This window comes from Triturus cristatus, chromosome 10, assembly GCF_964204655.1.
Source record: "Triturus cristatus chromosome 10, aTriCri1.1, whole genome shotgun sequence".
In the NCBI taxonomy this organism is placed as follows: Eukaryota; Metazoa; Chordata; class Amphibia; order Caudata; family Salamandridae; genus Triturus; species Triturus cristatus.
In genome coordinates, this window is record NC_140593.1 from 1,081,964,839 (window position 1) to 1,081,991,032 (window position 26,194).

The window sequence follows — 26,194 nt, forward strand, 5'->3', positions numbered from 1 at the left end:
GTGAGAAAGGTGCAGGGGAGGGAGAAGAAGCCCTGCAGTGTGAGAGTAATATTTTAGGGTGACAAAAGTGGACGAGACAGCAGGTGTGGGTTAAACCCCCACAGGGAAGAGTGCAGGAGTGGACGGAGTGAGGAAAGGTGCAGGAGAGGGAGGAGAGATCTGACGTGGGAGTGGGGAGGACGCAGGAGAGGGAATGGGAAATGGGAAATGAACCCTCCACAGGGAGGAGAGCGTAGGAGTGGACGGAGTGAGGAAGGTGCAGGAGAGGCATCAGTGGGAAAGGTGCAGGAGAGGCATCAGTGGGAAAGGGGCAGGAGAGGCATCAGTGGGAAAGGGGCAGGAGAGGCATCAGTGGGAAAGGGGCAGGAGAGGTAGCGCTCTGAGGTGGGGCGGGAATATTTCACGGTGAGAAGGACGCAGGAGATGAACCCTCCACAGGGGAGGAGGGTGCCGGAGTAAAGGAGATGCAGGAGAGGGAGGAGTGAGGAAGGTGCAGGAGAAGAGAGGGAGGAGTGGGAAAGGTGCAGGAGAAGCGAGGGAGGAGTGGGAAGGGTGCAGGAGAGGGAGGAGAGAGGGACATGAAGGACAGGGAGTGCTCTGAGCTGGGACGGGGATATTGCACGTGAGAAGGGCGCAGGCGGCAGTGGAAGGCGAATCCCCCACCGGGGCATAGAGCGCAGGAGTGGACGGAGTGAAGAAGATGCAGGAGAGGGAGAAGTGAGGAAGGTACAGGAGAAGTGAGGAAGGAGTGTGAAAGGTGCAGGGGATGGAGCGTTCGGACTGGAGCTGGGACGTGTGAAGGGCGCAGGCGACAGCGGTGGCAGTGGGAGGCGAATCCTCCACAGGGGAGGAGAGCGAAGGAGTGAGGGAGGAGTGGGAAAGGTGCAGGGGAGGGAGAGCTCTGAGCTGGGACGGGAATATTCCACGTGAGAAGGGCACAGGAGGCGAATCCTCCACCGGGGCGGAGAGCGCAGGAGTGGACGGCCAGGCTGAACCGGGGGAGGAGCCAGCGCCTGGGCGGCAGGGCAGGTACCGGCGCAGCCCGTAGGACAGGTGGGGCAGGCAGCAGCCGGAAGGTTTCGAGGACAGTATCCAGGGTGTCAGGTGCGGGGGTGGAGCCGGGCAGAAGAGCAGCAGCTGACCAAGAGTCTCTGAACTGAAGCCCTCAGCCAGTGGCCAGGGCACCGCTGGGGTGCCAACCAGGACGGTGCCACACGGACTAGGGTCGGAACACGTCACCCGGCGCCGAGCCGCGGGCGGAAACACACGGATTTGCCTGCTAAGCGGCGGATAAAGATCTGTTTACAGCACCTGCGCCGCACGGAGCGCGCCTGTTTGTAGTACCCGGGAGCTGCCTCCCTGTCTGGGTAAAGCTGTCTGGACTCGTCCTGCGCACGTGTGCCGGCGCATGGATCTCCCCGCGGCTCTGGCTCGTGCCGTGGAGCCGCAGTGCCAGGTCTGATCAGAGGTAAGTCACTGTCAACCCAACGCACTTCTTTTTAGGACAACCTCCCCGTCCTTTCTGCTTCCGCCTTGCTCCTGTCCGCGCACCATAGAGTTCTGACAGGATTTCCCTTTCGTGTGCGTATCACCCTGCACAAACTTTGGACTGAGACATGTAATGGAAAATCAACGAAAAACATGTTTTAATATCCAAGTGGCGACCCAGGTACCTGCATAAACTGCGAGCAAACGTCTGTTTGATACGTGGCAGTTCGGCGGGTTAATGTTTATACTGTTAATCCTTGGATAACTTGCACGTCTCAAATTATAGTTCTAGTAAAGTAGTTTATTGATTTGTGCACTTGAAACAGACACGTAATTCGTATGGCATACATACATTTTATATGCTTGCTGGGTTTAGGTCCATCTTTCAGTAGTCTAAAATTGAAAACAGGTGTATCTTTAGGTATTAATTAAAACTGTTTAGTGTTCAATCGGTCAGTTTGTACTGTATGAGATGTAAATAATTATCAGTTTAAATACACACAAAGAAAAACAAACGTGGCATTTCTACAGAGCACCCTTGTGTCGACTTGCCTTACACAGACCCTTCACCTGAGAAAATCAAAAATAGTTTTACAATCTCACTTGATCCTTTGGCATCTAGTGAAGTGACACTGTTGTGCTGCTAGTCAGGTGGAAAGCTGCGATATTCCGCCTGTTCTTCCTGCTACCAGCCACAACCCGGCCTGGAAAGGAATTCACTGGGGCTGGCGTGACCCAGTTCTGTCTCAAGAACAGCTCCCAGAACAAGCTTCTGTCTGGTTACACCAAATGCTAGAACTGCTCAGAAGAATGAAAATAGTAGCTGTCTTAGTGGAGTCCTTGGTACTCCAGATTTGTAGCTGTGTATCCCTGAAAAGAACATCCGATGCATAAATATGGCGTAACGACTTTGGAACTGGGGAACCAGGTTCGAGTCTTGGCGCCGGCTCAACATCCTGTGATTCTGTGCAGATCACGTAAACTCCCCGTGCCTACCAAAAACGAATGTGTCCTTGTGTGACGTAACTGGTACTCATGCAAAGCGCTCCGGTCGAGTTCGCGCTATATAAAATATAAAACTGCACATGTGATTCCCCAAATCAATTTGACAGCAGAGTGATAAAACTATGTGTGCCCTGACAGGTTCAAACGTGTGACCTGCAGGTCAGCTGCTTTGTTCAACTCTTTATTCTGCTAAATTGTAATTGCAGTGTTTCCTGTCATCGACACGCTCGACCAAATTAAACTTTCCACTGAAATAGATTACTAGAATTATTAAGAGCAACATAGCAGAAAATTGGCACCTTCCATTACAAATTAAGTTAAAATGGATGAGTCGCACAATGGAAATGATTGTATTTTGAGAGTTGTGGGTGTGTATCCCTTCTTTGAACTCCGTCATGACCGCAGAAAGATTGTTAAAGCCTTCATCACGCCTTTAATTGCAGTATCCAAGCAGCTCTCAGAATCTTTTGATGAGGCCATAAAATTATTACTTCTGCATGAACTTCTCATCATAGAGTGGTGAGAAAGATGAAAGTTTTGTACGTCCAGAGAGGTGGTACTCCCTCCCCCCCCTCCCTCTTCACCTGTAAATATAAGTTAGGGCCAGTGGTACAGCAAGGCCTCTGTAGTCAGCTGCCTTTCAGCACAACCACAGATGGCCACAAGAGGGTGTCAGGTTGCAACAAATGGCTTTGATGATCAGGGAAAGGGAGCACCCATATGGTAAAACATCTTTTTCCCCTGGGGCTTTGAATAATACTTGCAGCTAATGTAAGTTAGCATTAGGTACATGTTTGAGTGATTCTCTCCCAGCAGGCTTCATTAACAAATGTGAAATCAAGAGCTGGGGTGAGAAGGGTGGTGGCCGGGTGGGGTCATTAGTTAACAACCTCACCTGCTTCCAATTCTGACTTTTGAGGCTATGGAAGGTATGTGCACACCATCTGCCCTTTGCAAACAACACATGCTCATTGGGAGGTGTGGTTAGACGAGCGGAGTGGGAGAAAAAGCCACTGCTTCACTTCTTACAGCACCCTTTTCACAATCGTACAAGGTCTGAGAGAAGGTTCAGAGGCACACAGAGGAAGGAAATAAATGCATAATCTTTAGTATACGAATTTGAGGAAGACCTCAAAGGCACAAAAGTTGAAAATAAAGCACAAAGACGAACGAGTGCCCATGGAGACCAGTGTGAGACCAATCACAACGAGCGGAAGAGAAAGAAAGAGCTGCGAGACGGGAAATCAGAGGTTTGGGACAGGGCTCAATGAATAAGGGAGAAGAAATTCAGAGATAAGACCTTACATTGACAGAGTTGGACAGATTCATTGGTGGAGCGGTGCCAGGGGTCGGGCGTAAAGAGTCGAAGCGTGGGCGAACCCATCAAAACGTTTGCATTGTGTAAAAACACTGAATTACTTCACGGTGCTCTCAGATGAGGCACAGTGTAGTAAAGTAACGTGTGCCAAGGATCATTCAATTTGGTTTAATGGGGAAGCTGGGATTTGAGCCCTGTTTTCCTGGTGAAACATTGTACAATGCAGCCATTGCATGACTATCTCTCTCCCCCTCCCGTTTAGCAACAAATTCAAGAACTAAATTAGTAATGTGTGCTCAATAAACACATGTCCCATTCAGACATGTGTACATTTGTATAAATGATGTGTGTCTAGAAAAAAGTGGAAGGAAAGGCAGGAGGCTATGGCAACATTCCCCTGACATCACAATCATCAGCTCTGCGGTAGCACTTAACAAAACAAAGAAAACAAACATCCCACGGAGGTAGCTCTCGCGGTACAGACCTTCAATAACATGTGAAGTGCATGCACACACTTATAAGCAGAACAAATGTAAGTGATGACCGTGGAGGCATAGAGGTGAGGAAGGCAAATCTTATAGATGCTGACAATTGATGAGTGCAAATTTAGTTTCAGATTGAGCGAGATCAGACGGTGGGAGGGGGAATCCTCATAACCGGTGGTGTGGAAAAATCTCACTTGCACAGAGGTGAGAACGAGAGGCATCGGAGAAGTAGGTGGGAAAGCGGGATCTCGGGTACATATATTACAGAGAATTCATAGATAAGAGAGCAGAATACTAGGCAGACATTTGAGACATTCTGGAGGGAGAGAGATATTTCAGGCAAGGGTGGAAAGGAAAAAAATAAAAAGATCAGAAGAAGAGACAACTGAGATCCTGGGGTGAGACACTGTGAAAAATCAAGATACCGGAGGGAAAGACAGAAATCTGATAGACTGAGGTAGCAGAGGAAGACTTCAGTGACACAAAAGTGAGAAAGAAATCAGTCTTAGAGACGGGGGAGATGGAAACATTATAGATGCCCTGGGGAATGGGAAAGTTTCAAAACAGAGTGAGACAGATTAGAGAGACGGAGACATCATTCACAGGTGGAAGAGGAATACCTCATTGACAAGGAAGGTAAAGAGTTGGAGGCCATGGGGACACAGGAGATATGGGAATTTTACAGATGCAGAAGAGAGAGTAAAACCTTAAAGACGGAGACAAGCAGCCTGGAGACAGAGGAGAGAAACTGAGACCTCGTTCACAGCGGTGGGGGTGGGAGAGCTCATTGACCTAGAAGTGGCAAGACAGGAATCCACGGATGCACCAGTGAGAGAGGGTGGTCTGAGATACAGCGGTGAGAGAGGGCCTTCATATGGCAGTGATCAGATATACCAGAGAGAGACATCAGTGACTCATGGATTGGAGGGAGAGAGATACCGTAGGCGCGAGTGGAAGTGGGTGGACCTTCAGGCAGTGTGAGGAACAGAGCAGAGAGGTTCAGATAACAGAAAGGGAACATGTGAGGCATGAGACACAGACGAGGAAGTCTTCAGTCACTATGTTGAGGAAGGGCACTTTACAGGCATGAAGTTAGCAGAGCTTGAGGTTTGTTTAGGCTTTTATTGAACTGGAAACCTTGTCTCTGGTCTATGCTAAGCCAGGTTTCCCACAAAATAGGATGTTGCAGCCTTGTACAAAGGTGTAAAAGTTGCTATAAAAGATATCTTTAAACAGTAGGCCTTTTTTCGTCTATGTAATGGTATTTGTATAGCACAAACCTAGCTTGGAAGCAAAGAGCACTGAACAGCGAGCAACATCCTTGGGATACAACGCAGGATCGTTTCCAAGAAGCAAGTAGCAGATTCTTCATATGTAATAAGATGGTTGTGGTCTTAGAAGAGATGTCTTCACTTTCTTGACACAAGTGTCAGAGCATTTCTCATGACTATGGGGATGTTGTTCCAGATCTTGGAAGTGTAGACGGAGAGGGTATTTCTTCATCTCCAGTATGCGATCTCCTACTCCTGGTGTGGCACCGTCTACCTGAGGTGGCTAGGTATTTTAGCTCAGTATGCAGAGGGTGCCATTCCTCATCACTTTGTAGGTGTTAGAACTAATTTTGAAGAGTAATGTTGGCATGCAGGAGAGTCTGTTTAGTTTCCTCAATGTTGTGGGTGTTGTTATCAAGTTCCCCAAGCGCTTGGTGAAATGTGCTAGAGCACGTCAAATGCCTTTTGGGAGTGCAAGTGTGCTTTTGAAGAGGCCTTTAATCTGGGCTTTGCCAATTTCAAGGTGCAGGAGGACCAACGCTTGATTTGGTGTTCTGAAAGTGAAGTTTGGCAGGAAGGGTTTAACTTTTTCAAGAGAAAGAGTAAGTGTTGTGCGGTCTTGCTTTTCTTGGTGATGTGTTCTTTGAAGGAAAAGTCAATGTCGAGGGAAATCGATACAAAACTTCTCTACTGAAGGTTTATTGGAGGCACAATTAAAAAGAGTGGACAGTTGATCGATGCAAATAAGCAAAATTAGACATTCTGTTATAAAAGAAACACATGTAAATAATGTCTAGATTCTAGATTCAAAACTGATAGTTGAGTCAAATTATACGTTTTTCAGAAATGTACCAGAATGCAAAGCTTTCCAAAGTTACCCACAACTGATTCCATGATAAGTTGTGCTTCAGGACGTCAGCGTTCTGGAGACCTGCACAGCTCCATAAAACCCTCAAATAAATACAGTAACATAAAATGGGATGCTTAAACTGCATATGTGCCCTACGCACAATGTTAGGCGGGAAAAGCTCAGAAAAGAGTTTAGGTCTTAACACTGAGGACGTGACCCGGACCAACCATGAGACATTTCTTAGTATTTTTATAACGTAGAAACTCACAGAAAAGTGTTAAGTGTGGAGAAGTTTGTCTACAGAGTCTTATTCTTTTATCTGGGTTTCCACCAGGGACCTTGACTGTCTGTGTCAGTGGTGATGGGGCGGTTATTGCTATGCACCAGTAAGGAGGTGATGTGCTTCCAAGCTGGTCCAGAAGTGTCATTGTGTGGTACCTCAATACAGAGTGGGACGGAGGGTGTGGGCAATGCTTCCAGCTGCCCGTCCTCTTCTTCTCTGGTTCAGGGAGGAGATCCGCCAGCAGTAGCCAGGATCGTCTGTAGATAGCTAGCATGGCCATCAGTCATGACCCTAGTTCACAACATGTTCCTAGCTTTACTCATCAAGTGCATGGAAGATAAAAGGACGGTGGCCACAAGGTGTGGACACTGCAACTGCACTTGGAGAGTTTTGGGGTATGCCAATTCAAGTCAATTTGGCCTAGAAGAAACCTAGAGTCCCATGTTGCCCGTGTCCCAAAAAATAGGTCATTAATAAATGGAGCACTTAAAGAGACTGTCTACAGCAGCCGGGTCGGACTAGCCATTAGGGCAATCTGGCATTACCTGAAAGACGGGGGGATTCCAGCCGGACTCGCCGCACTTTGGAAAAGCCTCTGTGGAGAACAAAGCTTCCTTCAGGTGGGGACCTGATCAAAGGAGGAACGGCATGGAATCCCACTCCTTGTGATTTTCATACCACGAGCGACTTGTAAGCACAATAAATCCCTTAAATACAGGATGACAAACTCACTGTGGACTCAATCTGTAACCGTGTAGTGTGACCGGCTTGCACACTCAATACCACTGTCCTGTGCTCATGAACAATTCCTTTGTTGCTACAAAATTTACCTGTCTTTCCTCCCCATGGAACTTCAAGTTAACAATTCTGGCCTGGCACGCTGATTAGACACACACTGATCATTCCTGGATTCCCATCAGACAGCAATCATTGTCTCATATGTTCTAATTGTCCTGATGATGACTTCAAATTGATGAAAGTCGAAACGCCTTCAACAAACTTCAGCAGATTTATGGATTTTGATTTATGATATGATTTTGTTAAAACAATATTGGATCAATTGTTGTTCATGCTTAATATCCAACAACTAATTTCTGTCCGCTGCCTTTGTATTTATATCCACGTGTTTCACTTGCGCCGTTCACTGTTCCGTCATGAGCACTGTATGTTCACTTTGCACGTAATGAACAGTCATAATATTAAGGTTGCTTCCAAGTACTTGTTGAACAATTTTTGAAAATATATTTGCATAATACCATCTATGCTGCCATTTGGTCTCCTTTTTCTTTATAATTAAGTTATTCTACATAAACGAATTGTGTTATTGTTACCTGGTGAGACATTGTTGTTTGATGCCATATATCACCCAGGTCCCAGCTGGGTATACGGGTTTCTCTTGTCGTTTATAGCACTTCACCTATTGGTCACCTCAGAGAGCCGTGATTTTGACTAAGTGCTTTTGGGAGCTTGCACTTAGAACCCATGTGGCTCAGGGCAATACATTTCTGGCTGATATTTTCACTCATAACCCTTTCTTTGAGGTGAGTTAAACTAAAGGCCACTATGAAGAGTTCCACTTTCAAGCAGTTCTTGATACACATGAAGTTAGATTGTAAACCTTAAAATTGACTCTGGTAGGACTATACATTCTCTTGAATGGGTGCATATGGGCTCAACATTCTTCTGGGCCAAAATTCTGTTGTGCTACAGACTATGTGATGTGTGTGTGGATGAAACTTCAATAGTTTTTTTTTCTATGAGACAGGAAGTATCCCAGTCGCATTCACCCTACTCGATGATACCACACTGAGCATGGCAGCATTCTTCTAACTGGTCATCCTAAGGCACGCCTAGGACTACTGATGGCTATACTACACCTGCCTCCATATCGATTGCCTATATTTAGCACTGGGTCACTGTTTTACTCTATAGCAAGTAATCTTTAATTCATTCATTCTAGAGCAATCAACAGGGTCACTCCCATTCTGATATCCCTCAATTGGCTTTAGCTTGAAGCATGATCTGACGTGACAGCTCGCCTCGCGTACAATGACTTGCATGTAGATTCTATCAAAACGTTTTGTAAGACGTTGTGAAGTAAACTGAACCAATATCTCGCTTCAAAAAATCTCCATTGTTAGGCTTGTTCACTTCACTTCAACTCATCAAACACAAACAGATAGAGAGTTTAGTAAAGCTGAACTAGTCATTGTCCAGCTGTTGAACGCTCTGGTGTGATGACTGTCTTTCACAATTTATGCTTCTGCTTATGCACATCTGTAGCGCTTAGGTTGTTGTGTAGTGCTACATTTTTTATGGAGCCTAGCAGAAACATATCAAACAAGCATTGGCAAAGCCAATAGGTCTGGATTTCATCTTTAGACTTGATTTAAAATATTTTTTGAAAGCCTGGTGCAGCAAAATAACAACTCAGAAACGATTGCTTTCTTTAGACCAGGGGTCCTCATAGTACGGCCCGCGGGCCGCCAGCGGCCCGGCAAGCCTTCCCTGGCGGCCCGCGGACCTTCCAGACATCGTACCTGAGCAAGCACCGCCGGTTGCAGCAGCGCGGAGCTATGGGGGGCCGGGCGATTTTTTTAAAAGCCAAGTCACTTGTAAATGAGGCTTTGTTGTATTTCACCTCTTTTTAGCGCCCCTGCATCTCCCCTCTGAATGAGTGGAGATGCAGGGGCGCTAAGAGGAGATGAAATACAACAAAGCCTCATTAACATCAGTGTTAAAGGCAGTGCCCCGACACTGCGATTAAAGAACAACAGACACTGCTGCTACGTGCGCCATCATGAAAGAACAGACGGCAACAGTTTTCCTCTCCTCACGTCTGCTCCACATTAAGACTGAAATTCGAACAAAGTCCAAGATTTATAGCATTGTATTAGTTCAAATTAGCAAGCACATTCTTATGGAAAGTGAGGTTTCAGATCCGGCTTCTTTGGTATTAAAATGCAACATATTTGCCAAATTGATTTCAGCACGTACACGAAATAACCGAAAATGCCCTGCAAAAAGTGGAGAGAATAGCAAGTCAAAAGACAAGTCATGCATATAAACTGTACTTTATGTTGACAAATATGATAACTTGCTCTCAGAAATGTCCGCAAGTTCCATTTGCCCTTTTGGTTTAAATAGGATTAATATTTTTCAAATTTCGAGGGTTTATATATTATTGAAAATCCTCACTGAATGCTTCGGTAGAAGAAGAAGATTGTTTGGAAGCATATGGACCTTTAGAAATTACAAACATGTCACCAATTAATATTTTCACTGTTGCTTGCTGACGTAAAGGTCACGCCAGGAATGTTTAGGTTTCCAGTTTGAAAGGCAAAACGTGCCACTCCCTCGTTAGATGAAAAGCTAGAAATGTACATAAATTGCCTCATTACTAAGTGAATGGTCTTTAAAAGACCCGTGAAATGCTTGGGTGCGACGGCTGTGTGCGCTCTGTCCACTCTGTGCCCCGCCCCGCCTCCCCTCTCATCGTGTGCAGTTCAGGAGAGAAATTGTTTGTAGAGAGGCAGATGTAAGGGAATATCGCAAGGACGCCTTTTAGGGCTGAATCGAGGTACTGAATCACTAAAAAAGCAGAGGGGGAAGACAGAGAGAGGGAGAGAGAGAGAGAGAGGGAGGGAGAGGGAGGGAGACAGAGTGAGAGGGAGGGAGGGAGACAGAGGGAGAACAGAGGAGGAGGGAGGGAGACACAGAGTGAGTGAGACAGTGAGTGAGACAGTGAGTGAGACAGGGAGGGAGACAGAGAGAAAGGGAGACAAACAGAGTGATGGAGACAGAGGGAGAGAGAGAGAGAGCGAGGGAGGGAGACGGAGAGAGGGAGAGGGAGAGTGATAGAGAGAAGGAGAGCGAGAGAGAGAAGGAGAGAGAGAGAGGGAGGGAGACAGAGGGGGGGAGGGAGCCAGAGGGAGGGAGGGAGACAGAGAAAGGGAGGGAGACAGAGCGATAGATAGATAGATAGATAGGTGTGAATGCCTGGTCTGGTGGCTCAGTGGACGAAGGCGTCCGCTGCAGGGGCCTGTGTTCAACCTCATGGTGATAGGTTTTTTTTTTTGTCTAGCCCCGCCCCCTCCCTCACAGGCCCCGCCCCCACCGTGCGGCCCTCAGCCAGAAACCACACTGTAACTTTGGCCCCCGAGAGAAAGTTTGTGAGTACCCCTGCTTTAGACAGTGATTCTAGGAGGTAAAGAATTTAATGTGTCATGATTCAACGCGCTTTGAGATATAAATTAGTCCCGATTGCTTTGAAAAGCAATCTTTTCCTAGGGGGTGAAATAATACAATAAGCAGCCAATCATATGAGGTGAAAGAAAATTACTCCCCTGGGCGGAACTAAAGCCCACTCTCTTTGTTTTATAAAGAATAAGTAACAATACGTCTTGCAGACAGCAGTGCTGTCAAGCCACACTCATAAATAAGGAATATAATACATAATTGTAAGTAGTATTTTTATATATAATGCATAATTGTATGTATATTGCACAAGCATAACTATGAAGGAATGGAAGACTGGACAAAGATTGGCGTGAAGAAGCACAAAGGAAGGGGTTGAGGGGCAACATGCTCGCTGGATAAGCGGGTTACCAGCTGAGCGCTTTATAAATACAATAAATAAAATGAATAAGTCCATCATACAAAAGGTTACATGCGGACAAGGTGTGGCTGGAAGAGGAAGGGTTTCCGTACCTTACTGAAGAGTAATAGGGTTGGAGCTTGTCGGACATGGGTGGAAAGGAATGTTAGATCCTTTGCAAATTTTCTGCGTACCCCTGTTCCATGCCTTCTGTTCCATACCCTTTGGCATTGATGGCGCGGATGGTGAGTATTTCTTGGTTCAGGGACTCGGCCAGTGAGAATCTCTACCAACGTGTACCGGGGGTAGTTTGTGAATGTGTACAAGACAGTACAAGTGGTAGGTGTTCACTATACAAAAGCTGATCACATGCCCACATTGAGAAATGTTCACTTTGAGTAGGTGCTCTTCATGACTACACGCACATTTACGTCAGAAATCAAAAGATAGAAATGTGTAATAGTTGGATAATCACACATTAATGCCTTTTCCACTTATTTTCAATAATACTGCATGGCATCACTGACATTGCCACCTGTAAAATGGGGCTAATCAAGAGCAAAAAAGTTCACATAAATTGACTGTGCCAGAGTATCTGCAACTGCTGTATCCCACATATAGGGACTTTTGTTAAGAGCTTGGACTTAAAATTCTGGAGTAATATTGCACTTTTTCGTTTGGTGAACATAATAACACATTCTGGTGATAAACCTGGATTTAGCACCTCGTTTTAAATAACCACTATCAATAATGTCTATAAAGCAAAGGATACTGGTCGGGGTTACCTGGAACCTGCCTCAGTACCGCTTGCAGAGAACCATCAACATTAGCTATACAATTACTGAATTAAAATAAAAATGCTATTTTATAGATCGTACAGTGACCGCTAGTTACATCTCACTTCCTAATGGTACGCCTGCATTACTGTTGTATCGCATATGTGTGAAAATTGCTAGCATGTGCTGCCACCATATAATATTATTTTTCTCACCTTGGTGGTTGAATACATATTACATCTGCGGTTCAGTCTGAAAACCTGTTTCCCTTAATGAAACTGTAAACACAGTAAATGCATCACTACTACACAGCGATTCCTGCCGCCCCTCCCCAATACCCACTATGCTGCGGTCTTGTTACGTGATGCTTGTTACGCAGTAGACAGAGTTCCCCTAATTTTGGTACTAAATAGTGGTTGACCTCTTGTTACAAGTCATTACTAGGTCCATCCTCCTAACACCTACTGCTCCCCAAAGTGTTTGGGCCTTCGTGGCCAATCACCTTATGTGCCCCATTATTGCTTACTGATCAACAGGCACCCACACAGCCCTCTGCCTTTCTTCCCATGTTTCACAGGCTCATCAAATCCTTCAGCACCCATCTCGTGTACTTACCTTGAACACTAAGCAGATATGCACATACATAAACACAACCCACCTCCCTGCCATAGTTTTCAATCTGTCACAGGAACGCCCTGCAACAATGCTACCAACATCACTGACCACTTTGATACTCATTCCCAATGCACTACACTTCACACCCATCACAGAGACTTGGATCAATCCAACAGACGCCACAGCACCAAGAGCCCTTTATACAGGACTTGCCACATTTTTGCACATGCCACACAATAACATTAGAGGTGGTGGAGTCTGACTCCTCCTTAGCAGGAGCCGTGGATGAAACTGCTGCACATCCCGGTTCATACAGTAGGCTGATTATGACCACATCACTAACTTATAGTGGCGGTATCGGAGTCCACGTATGGTGCTCTAACAATGTCTTGTACCCCGCTACCAACAGGTGTGGTTGTCGCGTCAATGTTTTTGCTACCAAACATAAATCTGTATATCAAAGCATACAAATTCAATTGTATAAATTAACTAAGAGTCAACACTGGATTCCGCAGTGGTGTGTATTCTTTGGTTATGTGATTATTCTGGGTACAGGATAACAGCCAACACGTTTCATCCATGGGACTTTATCAATGCTTTGGATACACTTGTGGTTGGACCATGAAAGCAACAATATCATGTAGTAGGACAAGCGGTAGTATGATCACTTGTTAACGTTTATCTGTGGGTATTGACGAGTTAGTGATCCGCATCGCTTATAAAGTAGGATATAAAGAAACGGTATTAGGAGTGGGCATGCATGCTGTTCTGCCCTGTAGTAGGTAATATATACTGTGATAGGCCAAAAAAGTGTCCGTCAATCGGCTGCTGAGCGTTGTTCAGTCCATTGCGCAACTTACTGCAGGGCCAATCTTCAGTTTCCAAGCTAAAGTTAGATTATACAGAAAGTCTGCGGGAAACGGCGTTTACATCGCATGCTTTAGTTCGCATGCCAATACAACGCGGTCGTTACAATGACTGCTTTGTTACAACGCGAACCATTACATCGCAAGTCGTTACAACGACTTGCTGTAGGGGGCAGAAGGTGTTGGATTCACAATCCAACACCTTCCCTGCTGTTGCACAAACTGGAGTAGGAATTGTAAATGATACTATTCCTAAGTCCAGCGCGCCCCTTACAGCAAGTCGTTGTAACGACTTGTGCTGTAATGGTTTGCATTGTAACAATGCAGTCATTTTAACAACCGCGTTGTAATGGCATGCAATCTAAAGCATGCGCTGTATAAAGCGATATATTCAAAGTCTGCACCTGCAGCACGTAGGACCCTGCTACAAAGGACGTCCACAAACCCGATACTTGAGGTGGTCCTGGCTGGGACTGTAACGCAGGGCAACATGTGGGTCTGGAGAGGCACCCCAACATTATGCTGCCTGGCAGACTTTACGTCAAGATACAGATGCATGCCACTTCAGGCAAGCACCATGGCCTTTCTTGATCACACTCCAGGACTTATCTCTTGATGTAGGGCTTCTAGAGCTAAAAGAAGCAAAAGATTTCTTGGTGTGACATCACATACAATGGAGCATTGACCTTTGCTACACCTTGTGCCATGACTCACAAAAGTCATAAAGACCTACAGTAGAGTTACATTTTATTGGAATGCCCTTCCAGTTCAAATATGTCTGTGCCTTGATCATCGCAAATTCAGAAAGTTACTTAAAACTGAATGAATTGTTTAAGGGAATCTTCTGTGACTGCTTCCTGTTGTCGGTAGGCTCATGCGCCAAGATACCCCTTCTGGGGTGAGTTGTGGGCAATATAAATAACTGTAACATAACATAGGAATACTCTTGTGTTTTGTGGTTTCCATTTCCACACGTTGATCTCCTCCGGCCTTAAGCAGCAAATGTGAGATTGTTGAGTGGTACAAAGAGGGACAAGTGGTCTGGCTTGTGATGTCATTGCGGCCAATGGGTGCATGATGTCACTACCACCACTCGTGGCCTTCCGGTGGATTGGTGTCCATTTATTACGGCCTAGCTATTTTCTCGGTAACATGATTTAGCGGAGATTTACTGAAATTGCATCATGAAGGTGGTGTAAACATCTGGAGGCGTTAACCTGTTCCTAAATTCCTTTAGGAAAAAAACGTAGTAGTTCCCGTGGTGGGCTATGTTTTCTAACCAGCGTGGCATGTCAACTGTCCTTAGTACAAAACTTAGGTGGAAAAGGAGAATCCTACTCTGCTTAATTTACTAAAAAAAGATCTTAAAGACCTTTTTCGTTCATCCATTGATGCTAGGCGCCTCTTCCCCCAAATCCTCTGGGTTTTGTTACCCTTGATACAGAACAGTACGCTGGGGCATAGCTATTAATGGTGCAACGGTTGCAGTGGTACCGGACCTAGGGCAGTGAGGGGCCCTTTGAACTCCAATTAATATTGATTTTTAATCCCCTCATGTAAGTCTATGCCAGATGGGGATAAAACACATTGTGAAACCGAACACAGTAATAGTGAACATATTTTATAAACGAAGACATCAAATTTAACGAAAGCTGGTCATTTACTTTATCGACACAAAAAATTAGTCTTTTCGAAGTCGTTCACAACTTTAAAGAAAATTTGGTTATAAAGATGATCACCCTGTCTAAAATTGGAAGCCCATGGCCGACATTTTTTCTATCCAAATAGCTGAAACGAAAAAACAAAAAAAGGCAAGCGACTCCACCATCTAATCAAACCACCATGCCTTGGATGTTCTTTTTTGAGCACATCTTTCCTTTTGGATGTGTCTTTATTATTAGGATGTAAATGATTTCGACACAAAGTGATCACAAATTTTAAAGAGTTACTCAGGCATCTAAATTGAATCCGCCTGCCTTCCAAATGCCTTATAAATGAACTGTGATGAGCAGCAAAGGACTTTGTCATCAATGATGTGGGAGCATCAGAAAAGCAGTGTTGCTCATACCACCCCGTAAACATGCCATTCATTTGTCAGCTTCCATCGTTAATTAAATGTTGATAAATGGCGGTCTCGTGAGCACAGCTCGTTTGTTATTGCTTCCCCAGTTTGGGGAATCGTAACTCCGCAGAGCCTGAATGCTTTGTTTTTAATTGCTGCTAATTTGATTTTAGTAGAGTGACAATTCCCTGAGTCATCTGTTATGGTTCTTCCAGGCCATGGGGGTGGTGAGTCACCCGCTGCTTCACCCATGGGAAATTAGGCTCATAAAACAGACCAGGAACATTGTTCCTGCCTTTCACTGACGTTCAATGGGCTGTAGTGTAATAAAGAAAATTACACCCAGGCCCTGAAAAGATAGTACTAGAAATCCATAAGTAGGGTGTAATGAGTCCCTCACATCCCTGAGCCTCAGTGCCAATTCACCTGTTGCACCATTAATAGCTACACGGCCATGTTGTCGTTCTCACACGCCTGACTGTATGGAGGCAAAGGGGATCTACCAAGAAAGTAAATGGATTGTTGAAGATAACCTGAATGTGGGGAAAGCATGCTTAGTCAGGAGAACAAGTGGAAGGCACACACGTGAGGCACATGGTTTAGTACAAGTTACCATCCCAAGAAACGTTTGCCTACACTGACCTTGCTTGTTTCGCCAGTATCTGCTTTTTGCTGTCAACCTCCACCGATGACGTTACTCACCTCGGTGAATGTTAGCAGGCAAGGGTAGTACTGGGGAGGAAGGCTTCAAGGCACTGCTGAGGAGGTGAGTTTTTGAGATAGAAAGTGTAAAACTGCAAGTAACGCATTACATTCTCTATCGATTTCCAATCGCTTTCAAAGCCACTGTTTCTTGTGTTGGGTTGGGTATGGTGTAGAGGTGAGAGTAAGGCCTGTAGGCCATGTAGGTCAGTTGTGGTAGCTTGAGCTGGAGTACTGTGCATTTATTTGTAGGGGTGAGCAGGTGAAACTTGGCTGAAGAAGTTGTTCTCTAGGACACTTCCTAAATGTCAGTATGTATTGTGTAGCTTGAAGGGTGTGGAATGGAAGCGCTTTCTGCTTGGGACGACTGGAAACTCTAAAAGATCTCCCACAGGATACTTTTGATCTAGGAATCACAAGTAGCACTGCTGTAGCTTTCCTTCCATTGTTCGCCAGATAAGCAGTGGACACTTGCGTCTCTGCTTCGGTGCTGAGGAGAAGTGGGCAGCTTGATTGGCAGCCAAGCTGTAGGTTGTTTGGCAGCCAAGATTATTGAATTTGCAGGGTTACTTCTTTTCTCGTGTCTCGGTGAAGAAGGTTGGCTTGATACTGGGTGAGCATTGCTGAAACGTAGTGGGCCAGGCCCATGCTTTTAATCCAAAGGTTATCGAGGAATGTTTAAGGGGTGAGGAGGGTACCTCGAGGATGTATTTATGGTTTATCAGATTTGTGGGGCGAGGGTTTAAGGCACTTACAGGACATTTTCCTACTGATGTTTGACATGTCTACGTGAAGTAATGGCCAAGGAATGGATATTGAACTACGTCTGTAATGAATTCATAATGTCTGTTTGCACAACAGTTGCACCGTGGAATCTAAATGACAGGAAAATTGTAATCATCACATGGGTTTTGTTGCGCCGTATGACGCAGGTGTTGTGTGGTAATGGAGATCTTCCACATAAACTCAGGAAAACATTTCTTCCTAACATTTGCTTGTCCCTCATGGAAACCATGTTCTGTTTTTCAGCAATCTTCTGAAAGGCTTACTGACATTAACAATGGAGGTAACTGGCTACTAGTCACTGCCATTCCTTTGTTTCTGTGCATAACTGCTGACGGAGTTAGCTGTATGGGAGGTCTTGCGTCATCAATTGTTCTAAAAGAAAGTACAACAAACAGAAGTAAAGAGAGTGAGTTTTAGGTTGTCCCTCTTCAGCTATTGGCTTTAATGTGTTTTTCATGGTTTGCCTTTGCTCAACATGGCTGTCCAACAAGGGGATGGCAATTCCTGGATCATTATTCTGTTCTGTTTATGTTCCCATTAGGTTTTGGTGATGGGGCATTGTTGGACCCGGCCTCGTGGCGTGGTCTTACTCCTCTTGGATTGTGCTCGTCCCCCGCACCGGCCTACACGGGCCGCCCTTTCCGGCCGCTAGGGACCTCTCCTCCCTTCGAGGTCCCCCTTGGATTGTATCCGTTTGCCTACACCCGCCTCAGCGGCCCCCTTTTCCAGGCCGCACAGGAACCCCTCATCTCTTCGGGGTTCCCCCCATGCTTGCTCCACGCACCAGCCCACGCAACCCGGCTCTCCCCGGCCTCGGCCCCAGCGAAGCCCTGACATCGAGGCACCAAGATCTGGCCAGGGGGCACCACATGGCCACTTCACCTCTCCCGGAGGAGGAGAGTTTCGATGGGAGCCCCACCGTCCCTCCACACCTAGGTGCGATCATCCTCCGGCCTCTCCGGGCCTGGCGCCTCTCCCGCTGGGCGTCTGGCCTCTCCCAGCCCGGCCTCTCCGCCCCCCCCAGGCGCGAGGGTCCGGACATCAAAGGGCTCCAGACCTATATCTGGGGCGGCCCCGCACGGGAACGGCAGTTGTATCCCGGAGTCAAGAGCCCTGCTGATGGAATCGCGGCTGACCCTACGGAGAAGAACTCTTGCTTGACACTATACCACGAGCCCAGCTGACTGCGTCGCGGCTCCACCTTATTGAGACAAGGAACCTCACGGAACATCGGGGCCCTGCTGACGCCGTCGCGGCCCAACCTCGCTGAAGCCTCCCCCAGAGCCCTGCTGACGTCGTCCCGGCTCGAGCTGAACTGAACCACCTTAAGAGCCCTGCTGACCTAGTCGCGGCTCAAGCTCCACGAACTGATCACCAGAGCCCTGCTGACGCCGTCCCGGCTCGACCACTCCGGGACACGGAGTCCCTCCAGCTTGAGGAACAAGAACTGGGCCTAAGGTACCCTCGTACCCAGCTGCTACCAAAGACTGTCCCGCTACCCCGTCCCTACCAAGGACTTTGAGACTCTTGCGGATCCCTCGATCCCCCCTTGTATATATCGATAACCGTAACTTCCTAAATGCTGATAAAGAATTGCGCATCGTGATAAACAGCCTCGAGTCCTGTGTGGTGGTGTTACTGTGCTGGTACGGTATAGGAGAAGGACCTCTCCTAGGAGGCTTCTCAGCAGCGCTCGGCTACTTCGTACAGTGTGGGGGCCCCCCTGGGTGGTCTCTCCGACTCCCCCGGGGTCCGCCTTCCAACATTTGGTGGCCAGCGACGGGATCCGAGCCGAACGCAGAGCGTACAAGCAAGTAACCCACTCGCTATCCATCCAGACGAACAGAGACCATGGAGTTCCAACCAGAACGATTGGAAGAGTACACACACAAAAAATTAAAACCGTTCTGCAAGGACAAGGGCATTGCGACCACCGGCCTAGGTACCAAGGAAGAGATGCAGGAAGCCCTGAGAACCTGGATAGAGTCCGAGGCGGGTCCCTCCCAGAGTGAAGGTCCCCTGCCCCTGAATGCAGCCACGCCACCAGCTCCGACCCCCGCGAACGGAGGGAGAAACAGCCTGGAAACCGGCCTCTCCGCGGAGTAAATACGAGAGTGGGAGAAGGTCCGGACCCATGAGCTAGAGCTCGCAAAACTTCGGCTGGACGGCGAACTCTTGCTGGCCGAAAAGAAATTGGCCATAGAACAGCTACGGCTACAAGAGGAGATAGAGGAGAAGAAGCGGCATCGAGAGCTGGAGGAGAAAAGGCTGACCCTCGAACACGAGCGGGGCCTCTGTACTGCTCGATTTTCCCGGTCTTCCGGTGTTGCAGGGCAATCCATATGACTTCAGTCTCTTTCCATCCGAGTCTAAGGACTGGAGTAGTGAGTAGGGCCTATCTATTAGACACTTGTGACACAATCCCGTGCTCATACCCTTAGCTCAGGGCCTACACACATAGCCTAGGGGATAGATTCGTTAGCCTTGAGGATAATTTGCCCTATAGTGAGGTTGTTTCATGGAGCTGTGTTGAATTCAGGCCTGGTAGGCCTCAAACGGGAGAGACTCCATCTTTCTTTCTGCTCCGGCAGCCCGGGACCTTTCCAGAGGGAGGGGGATGTTTTAGTTATGAGGTGTTATTCGCTCGGAGAGAACCGGTTCAGGCCGGCCCTTATCGAAGGATTGTATTTTTCTTCATGCCGAAGACACTACATCAGGCCGGCCGGCTGGGAAAGTGTCCTTGGTACGGGGAGGTACAGGAATTTGGTGGGCGGCAGGTTTCGAGCTGGAAATTTCCATGAGGGAATGCACTTCTATATTAGTGAAAGTCTGAGTGAGATAAGGGCACTTGCTTCTAGACCATAGGCGGCATCTGGCCGTTAGCAGAAAAGCTATTACTTATTCCAGGGAAGACGGATGACGAACTCGAATCTAAAGAGGACAGAGTAGCCGACAGGGAAGAGGTTCCAAGGACTCGGAGAGGGAGAAGGGAGCAGACCCACAACTGTAGAGGGGTGACTTCCAGGCGAAGCCGAGGCATAGACGAGAAGGGAACCTAGATGACCATTGAGCACGGGCTACGTACCATAAAGGTGAAGTCGACCCCTTTTTCTTTAGAGTATACAACTTAACCTTTCACTTTCCTTGCAGGTTGTCTATATATATATAATGTATTCTGCGAATGTGCATGTGGCATTTAAATAAAGTATTTAGCTTGTTGTACGTTAGCATGTGTTGTGTACTTTTGTATAGGAGGATAGCCTATTCTTTAGTCAGAGTTGCCTTAAAATGAACAGAGGTTAATCCTGGTCAGGTAAGTGGTAACTGGATGAGGGGGAAAACAAGCCCCTCGAACTAGAGAACAGGTTGTGCTCAACTAATAGTCTTTGTGTGATCTGATATATAGTAATCCCAATTCCCCTGTCGTGTACTACAGTGATAATAGGATGAGCTCGTGCCAAGGCTGCCGTGTAGGTAGGAGATTCTGGGTCTGACTGAGGCCGCGAGATCGTGTGTGTATCGCTGCCGAATGGGTAGGAGATTCTGGACCTGACTGAGGTCGCGAGACTTTGTGTGTTGCTACCGGATGGGTAGGAGATTCTGGGTCTGACTGAGGCCGCGAGATCGTGTGTGTCGCTGCCGAATGGGTAGGAGATTCTGGACCTGACTGAGGTCGCGAGACTTTGTGTGTTGCTACCGGATGGGTAGGAGATTCTGGGTCTGACTGAGGCCGCGAGATCGTGTGTGTGTCGCTGCCGAATGGGTAGGAGATTCTGGACCTGACTGAGGTCGCGAGACTTTGTGTGTTGCTGCCGAATGGGTAGGAGATTCTGGACCTGACTGAGGTCGCGAGACTTTGTATGTCGCTGCCGAATGGGTAGGAGATTCTGGACCTGACTGAGGTCGCGAGATCGTGTGTGTGTCGCTGCCGAATGGGTAGGAGATTCTGGGTCTGCCTAAGGCCGCGAGACTGTGGTTGCTGAGATTGCGAGGCTGTGAGGTCTTGATATATATATATATATATATATATATATATATATATATATATAATAGGAATTCCCTGTCCTTAGGTGGTACGTATATATGTGGTTATTTGGGTGTAAAAAGACCCTAGGGAGGGGGTAACGTTCTGTTTTGGGTCAGAAGGGCTCTGTAGAGCGGGTTCCACCCGATCCGAAAACCCAAGCAGAACAGCCTCAAAGAACTCGAGCTCAAGGCCCAGAAGGGGGAGACCGGCACCCCCAGCAATAGAGACGCTCTGCCGCCCACCGAAGCCAAGTTCCATATTCCCAAAGATGTCGTCAAAGAGTACTATAAAAACGACGACATCCAGCAGTGGTTTAAGGCGTACGAGGTGGCCATGACCTCCCATCGGGTACCCCGGAAGGATTGGGGTGCCGGCCAATGGGGTTGGTTCCTTAAAGAGGGCCGAGACACCCTACTCCAGCTCCCGGTAGAGGTGATGACCTCGTACGACCATATGAAGGAGGCCCTGCTCACCCGCTATGGACTAACCGCGGAAATGTACCGCCAGCGTTTCAGAGACTGCAAGAAAATCCCCGGTACCACGTGGGTAGAGTATGTTGACTTTTTCAGCAGGGCCCTAGAAGGTTGGATCAAGGGGAGCAAGGTCACCACCTACGGGCAGCTGGTCGACCTCATTATCTGAGAACACCTCTCCAACAACTGCTTCGTGGAGCTAAGACAACACCTCCTCGACAGCAAGCTGACCGAGCCGCGGAAGCTCGCCGCCGAGGCCGATCGATAGGTTAACACCCGAGTCCCCCAGAGCTCGATGGGGGAGTACCAGCGAAACCCCACCGGACCCCCCCGCCAGCGCGGCGGGGGAGGAGGGTCGAACAGGAGTCGGGACATCCCAGCCGGGCCGCCCCGGAGGCCGCCTCGGGGGCCGCCTCAGCAACACACCTCCCCGGGCCTAGCCCGAAGAGGGACGGCGCCAGCCAAAACCGGACCCCAGCCCACGATTACCTGCTACGGCTGCCAACAAACAGGACACTATGCCAGCGACCCTGCCTGCCCCATGAACCGACGAAGTGGGACCAGCGGGCCCCCGCCCCGACAACTAGTGGCTGCCGCCCTGGGAGAAGGGGAGGAAGAGGAAGAACCCCTCAGCGGGGGGTCCACTGAGTGGGAGCCGGCGGCCATGTCCCTAGTCTGCCTGGGCAGCCGAGAAATGGTGCCCCGAACCCCCATCCCGAGCAACACCCAGAAGTACCAACAGTGGGTCACTATCAATGGTCGATGGTCCAAAGCCCTCCGTGACACCGGAGCCAGTGTCACCGCTGTCCACTGCCACCTGGTGGCCCCCGAACAGATCCTGCCAAATGTGCTATGCCCCGTCCGGACGGCCGACAACAGCGAGAGCATGTGCCAGATGGCACAGATTCCCTTCGAATGGGGAGGGGTGACGGGCATACTGAAGGTGACTGTCCGCGACGACGCTCCGGTGGACTGCCTCCTGGGGAACGACCTCGAGAGTTCCCCCTGGGCTCAAGTGGAGCGGCGAGAGCATCTCCGAATGCTAGGACTACCCGAATGGGCCTGCGCCACCACCCGGTCCATGGCCGCCCAGGCCCCCCGTTCGTCCATGGTCGCCGACACCGTCGAGCCCGAGGGGCCCGTGCCACCGCCTGCCTCCAGCGAGGAAGAGGCGGACACCGATGCCAGATCCACGGTGCCCCCCCGGACGAGATCGCCTCTCTCGGCACACTCCCAGAACTTGCCCAATGGCGCCACGACGGGGGCCCCACCAGAGAACAGTTCTTGCAGGAACAGAAGACCTGCCCCTCCCTTGAAGGAGTCTGGCAACAAGCGGCCTCGCAGGCCAACGGTGACCAGACTGCCCTGGGTCACCGCTTCATCCTGGTCCTCGTAGACCACGCAACCAGGTACCCTGAGGCCATCCCGCTTCGAACTGTGACAGCCCCCGTAGTGGGCCGGGCCTTAATGGGGATCTTCTCGAGAGTGGGGTTCCCCCGAGAAGTGGTGAGCGACCGAGGTACGAACTTCATCTCTAAATACATGCGGTCCCTGTGGCAGCAGTGCGGGGTCACGTACAAGTTCACCACCCCATACCACCCTCAGGGGAACGGACTGGTCGAGCGGTTCAACAGAACCTTAAAAGGCATGATCAAGGGCCTGGAAGAGCCCCTACGGCGGAGATGGGATGTCCTGCTGCCGTGCCTCCTGTTTGCCTATCGGGAGGTCCCGCAGAAGTCCCTGGGGTTCAGCCCTTTCGAATTGTTGTACGGGCATCCAGTCCGAGGACCCCTCAGCCTGGTCAAGGAGGGCTGGGAGACGAAGCCCCGAAATGCCCCTCCCGACGTCTACAGGTACCTCCTGACCCTCCGCAACCAGACACGAAGGTTCCGAGCCCTGGCCGAAGCCAACCTCGAGGGCAGCCAAGAGGACATGAAAAGATGGTACGATCAAAACGCCTCTACCATAGAGTTTGAGCCGGGCCAGCAGGTCTGGGTCATGTCACCGGTTGACCCCTGCGCCCTCCAGGACAAATGGACCGGGCCCTTCAAGGTGGTGGAAAAGAAGAGCCCTGTCACCTACCTGATCGACATGGAGTCTCCCCGGAACCCCCTCCGGGTTCTGCACGCTAACCGGCTCAAACCACACTTTGCCCGGACTGAACTAAGCCTACTGCTAGCGACCGGGGGCGAAGGCGACTCCGAGCCCCTACCCGACCTCCTGCGGACCAGCGACCCCGACGGGACCATCGAAGGCGTCCACCTCGCCCCCTCCCTGACCCCGGAACAGCACCACGACTGTCAGCAACTGTTGCAGCCCTTTGCGGCCCTCTTCTCCCTCACTCCGGGGGTGACTCCATGGTGTGTCCACGACGTCGACACTGGGGACAGTCCCCCCGTGCGACACAGAGCCTACAGAGTACCCGACCGGGTGAGGGCGTGCATCCAGGCTGAGGTGGCGAAGATGCTGGCCCTCGGGGTCATCGAGCCCTCCGACAGCCCATGGGCCAGTCCCGTCGTCCTGGTGCCCAAAGCCGCCGCACCAGGCACCCCCCCGGAGCTACGATTTTGTGTGGACTACCGGGCCCTGAACACCGTTACCAAGACCGATGCCCATCCTCTTCCCCGGGCCGACGAGCTCATCGACCGCTTAGGGGCAGCCCGCTACCTGAGCACTTTTGACCTCACCGCCGGGTACTGGCAGATCCAGCTCACCCTCGGTGCCCAAGAAAGATCCGCTTTCTCCACCCCTGACGGGCACTACCACTTTCGGGTGATGCCCTTCGGCATGAAGAACGCCCCGGCCACCTTCCAGAGACTAGTGAACAAGGTCCTGGCCGGGTTAGAGGCCTTCAGCGCGGCTTATTTAAATGACATTGCCGTATACAGCGGCCACTGGGCTGAGCACCTGGGGCACCTCAAAGCCGTCCTGACCGCCCTCCAAAGGGCCGGGCTCACGATCAAGGCCAGCAAATGCCAGATAGGCCAAGGATCGGTGACCTATCTGGGCCATCAAGTAGGGAGCGGTCAGGTGGCTCCCCTCCAACCGAAAGTTGATGCCATCCAGGCGTGGGAACCCCCCACCACCCAGACAGCTGTCCGGGCCTTCCTGGGCCTCACCGGGTACTACCGGCGATTCATCAGAGACTATTGGAGCATTGTCGGCCCCCTCACAGAGCTCACGTCAAAAAAGCAGCCCAAGAAGGTGCACTGGACCCCCCGCTGCCAGGCGGCCTTCGAGACTCTCAAATTGGCAATGTGCACGGCCCCCGCGCTACAGGCCCCTGACTACAGCAAGGAGTTTGTGGTGCAGACGGACGCCTCCGAATATGGAATTGGGGCCATCCTGTCCCAGGTAGATTCGGAGGGACTCGACAGACCCGTGGCCTTCATCAGCCGACGGCTGCTGCCCCGGGAGCAGCGGTGGAGCACCATCGAGCGGGAGGCCTTCGCTGTAGTGTCGGCCCTCAAAAAGCTCCGGCCCTATCTCTTCGGCACCCACTTCCGGGTCCAGACTGACCACCGGCCCTTGCGGTGGTTAATGCAAATGAGGGGCGAGAACCCCAAGCTGCTGCGGTGGTCCATCTCGCTGCAAGGGATGGACTTCTCTGTTGAACACCAGCCCGGCAGTGACCACGCCAACGCCGACGGCCTGTCCCGCTTCTTCTGCCTCGACGAGGAGAACCCCCAAGGAAATGGGTGACTCTCCCTGCCTTCGGCTGGGGGGGACGCCTGTTGGACCCGGCCTCGTGGCGTGGTCTTACTCCTCTTGGATTGTGCTCGTCCCCCGCACCGGCCTACACGGGCCGCCCTTTCAGGCCGCCAGGGACCTCTCCTCCCTTTGAGGTCCCCCTTGGATTGTATCCGTTTGCCTACACCCGCCTCAGCGGCCCCCTTTTCCAGGCCGTACAGGAACCCCTCATCTCTTCGGGGTTCCCCCCATGCTTGCTCCACGCACCAGCCCACGCAACCCGGCTCTCCCCGGCCTCGGCCCCAGCGAAGCCCCGACATTGAGGCACCAAGATCTGGCCAGGGGGCACCACACGGCCACTTCACCTCTCCCGGAGGAGGAGAGTTTCGATGGGACCCCCACCGTCCCTCCACACCTAGGTGCGATCATCCTCCGGCCTCTCCGGGCCTGGCGCCTCTCCCGCTGGGCGTCTGGCCTCTCCCAGCCCGGCCTCTCCGCCCCCCCCAGGTGCGAGGGTCCGGACATCAAAGGGCTCCAGACCTATATCTGGGGCGGCCCCGCAAGGGAACGGCAGTTGTATCCCGGAGTCAAGAGCCCTGCTGATGGAATCGCGGCTGACCCTACGGAGAAGAACTCTTGCTTGACCCTATACCATGAGCCCAGCTGACTGCGTCGCGGCTCCACCTTATTGAGACAAGGAACCTCACGGAACATCGGGGCCCTGCTGACGCCGTCGCGGCCCAACCTCGCTGAAGCCTCCCCCAGAGCCCTGCTGACGTCGTCGTGGCTCGAGCTGAACTGAACCACCTTAAGAGTCCTGCTGACCTATTCGCGGCTCAAGCTACACAAACTGATCACCAGAGCCCTGCTGACGCCGTCGCGGCTCGACCACTCCGGGAC

The 26,194-nt window shown here is 50.0% G+C and overlaps 1 protein-coding gene across 1 annotated transcript in view; it reads left to right on the forward strand.

The window, feature by feature from the left end:
- Positions 1–583: 583 nt before the first annotated feature.
- TMEM184A (transmembrane protein 184A) overlaps positions 584–26,194 on the forward strand; it is a 139,274-nt gene continuing 113,663 nt past the window's right edge. Inside the window, exon 1 of the mRNA XM_085629241.1 lies at positions 584–1,468. The gene's annotated coding sequence lies outside the window, so the exon portion shown is untranslated. The remainder of the gene's footprint in view (positions 1,469–26,194) is intronic.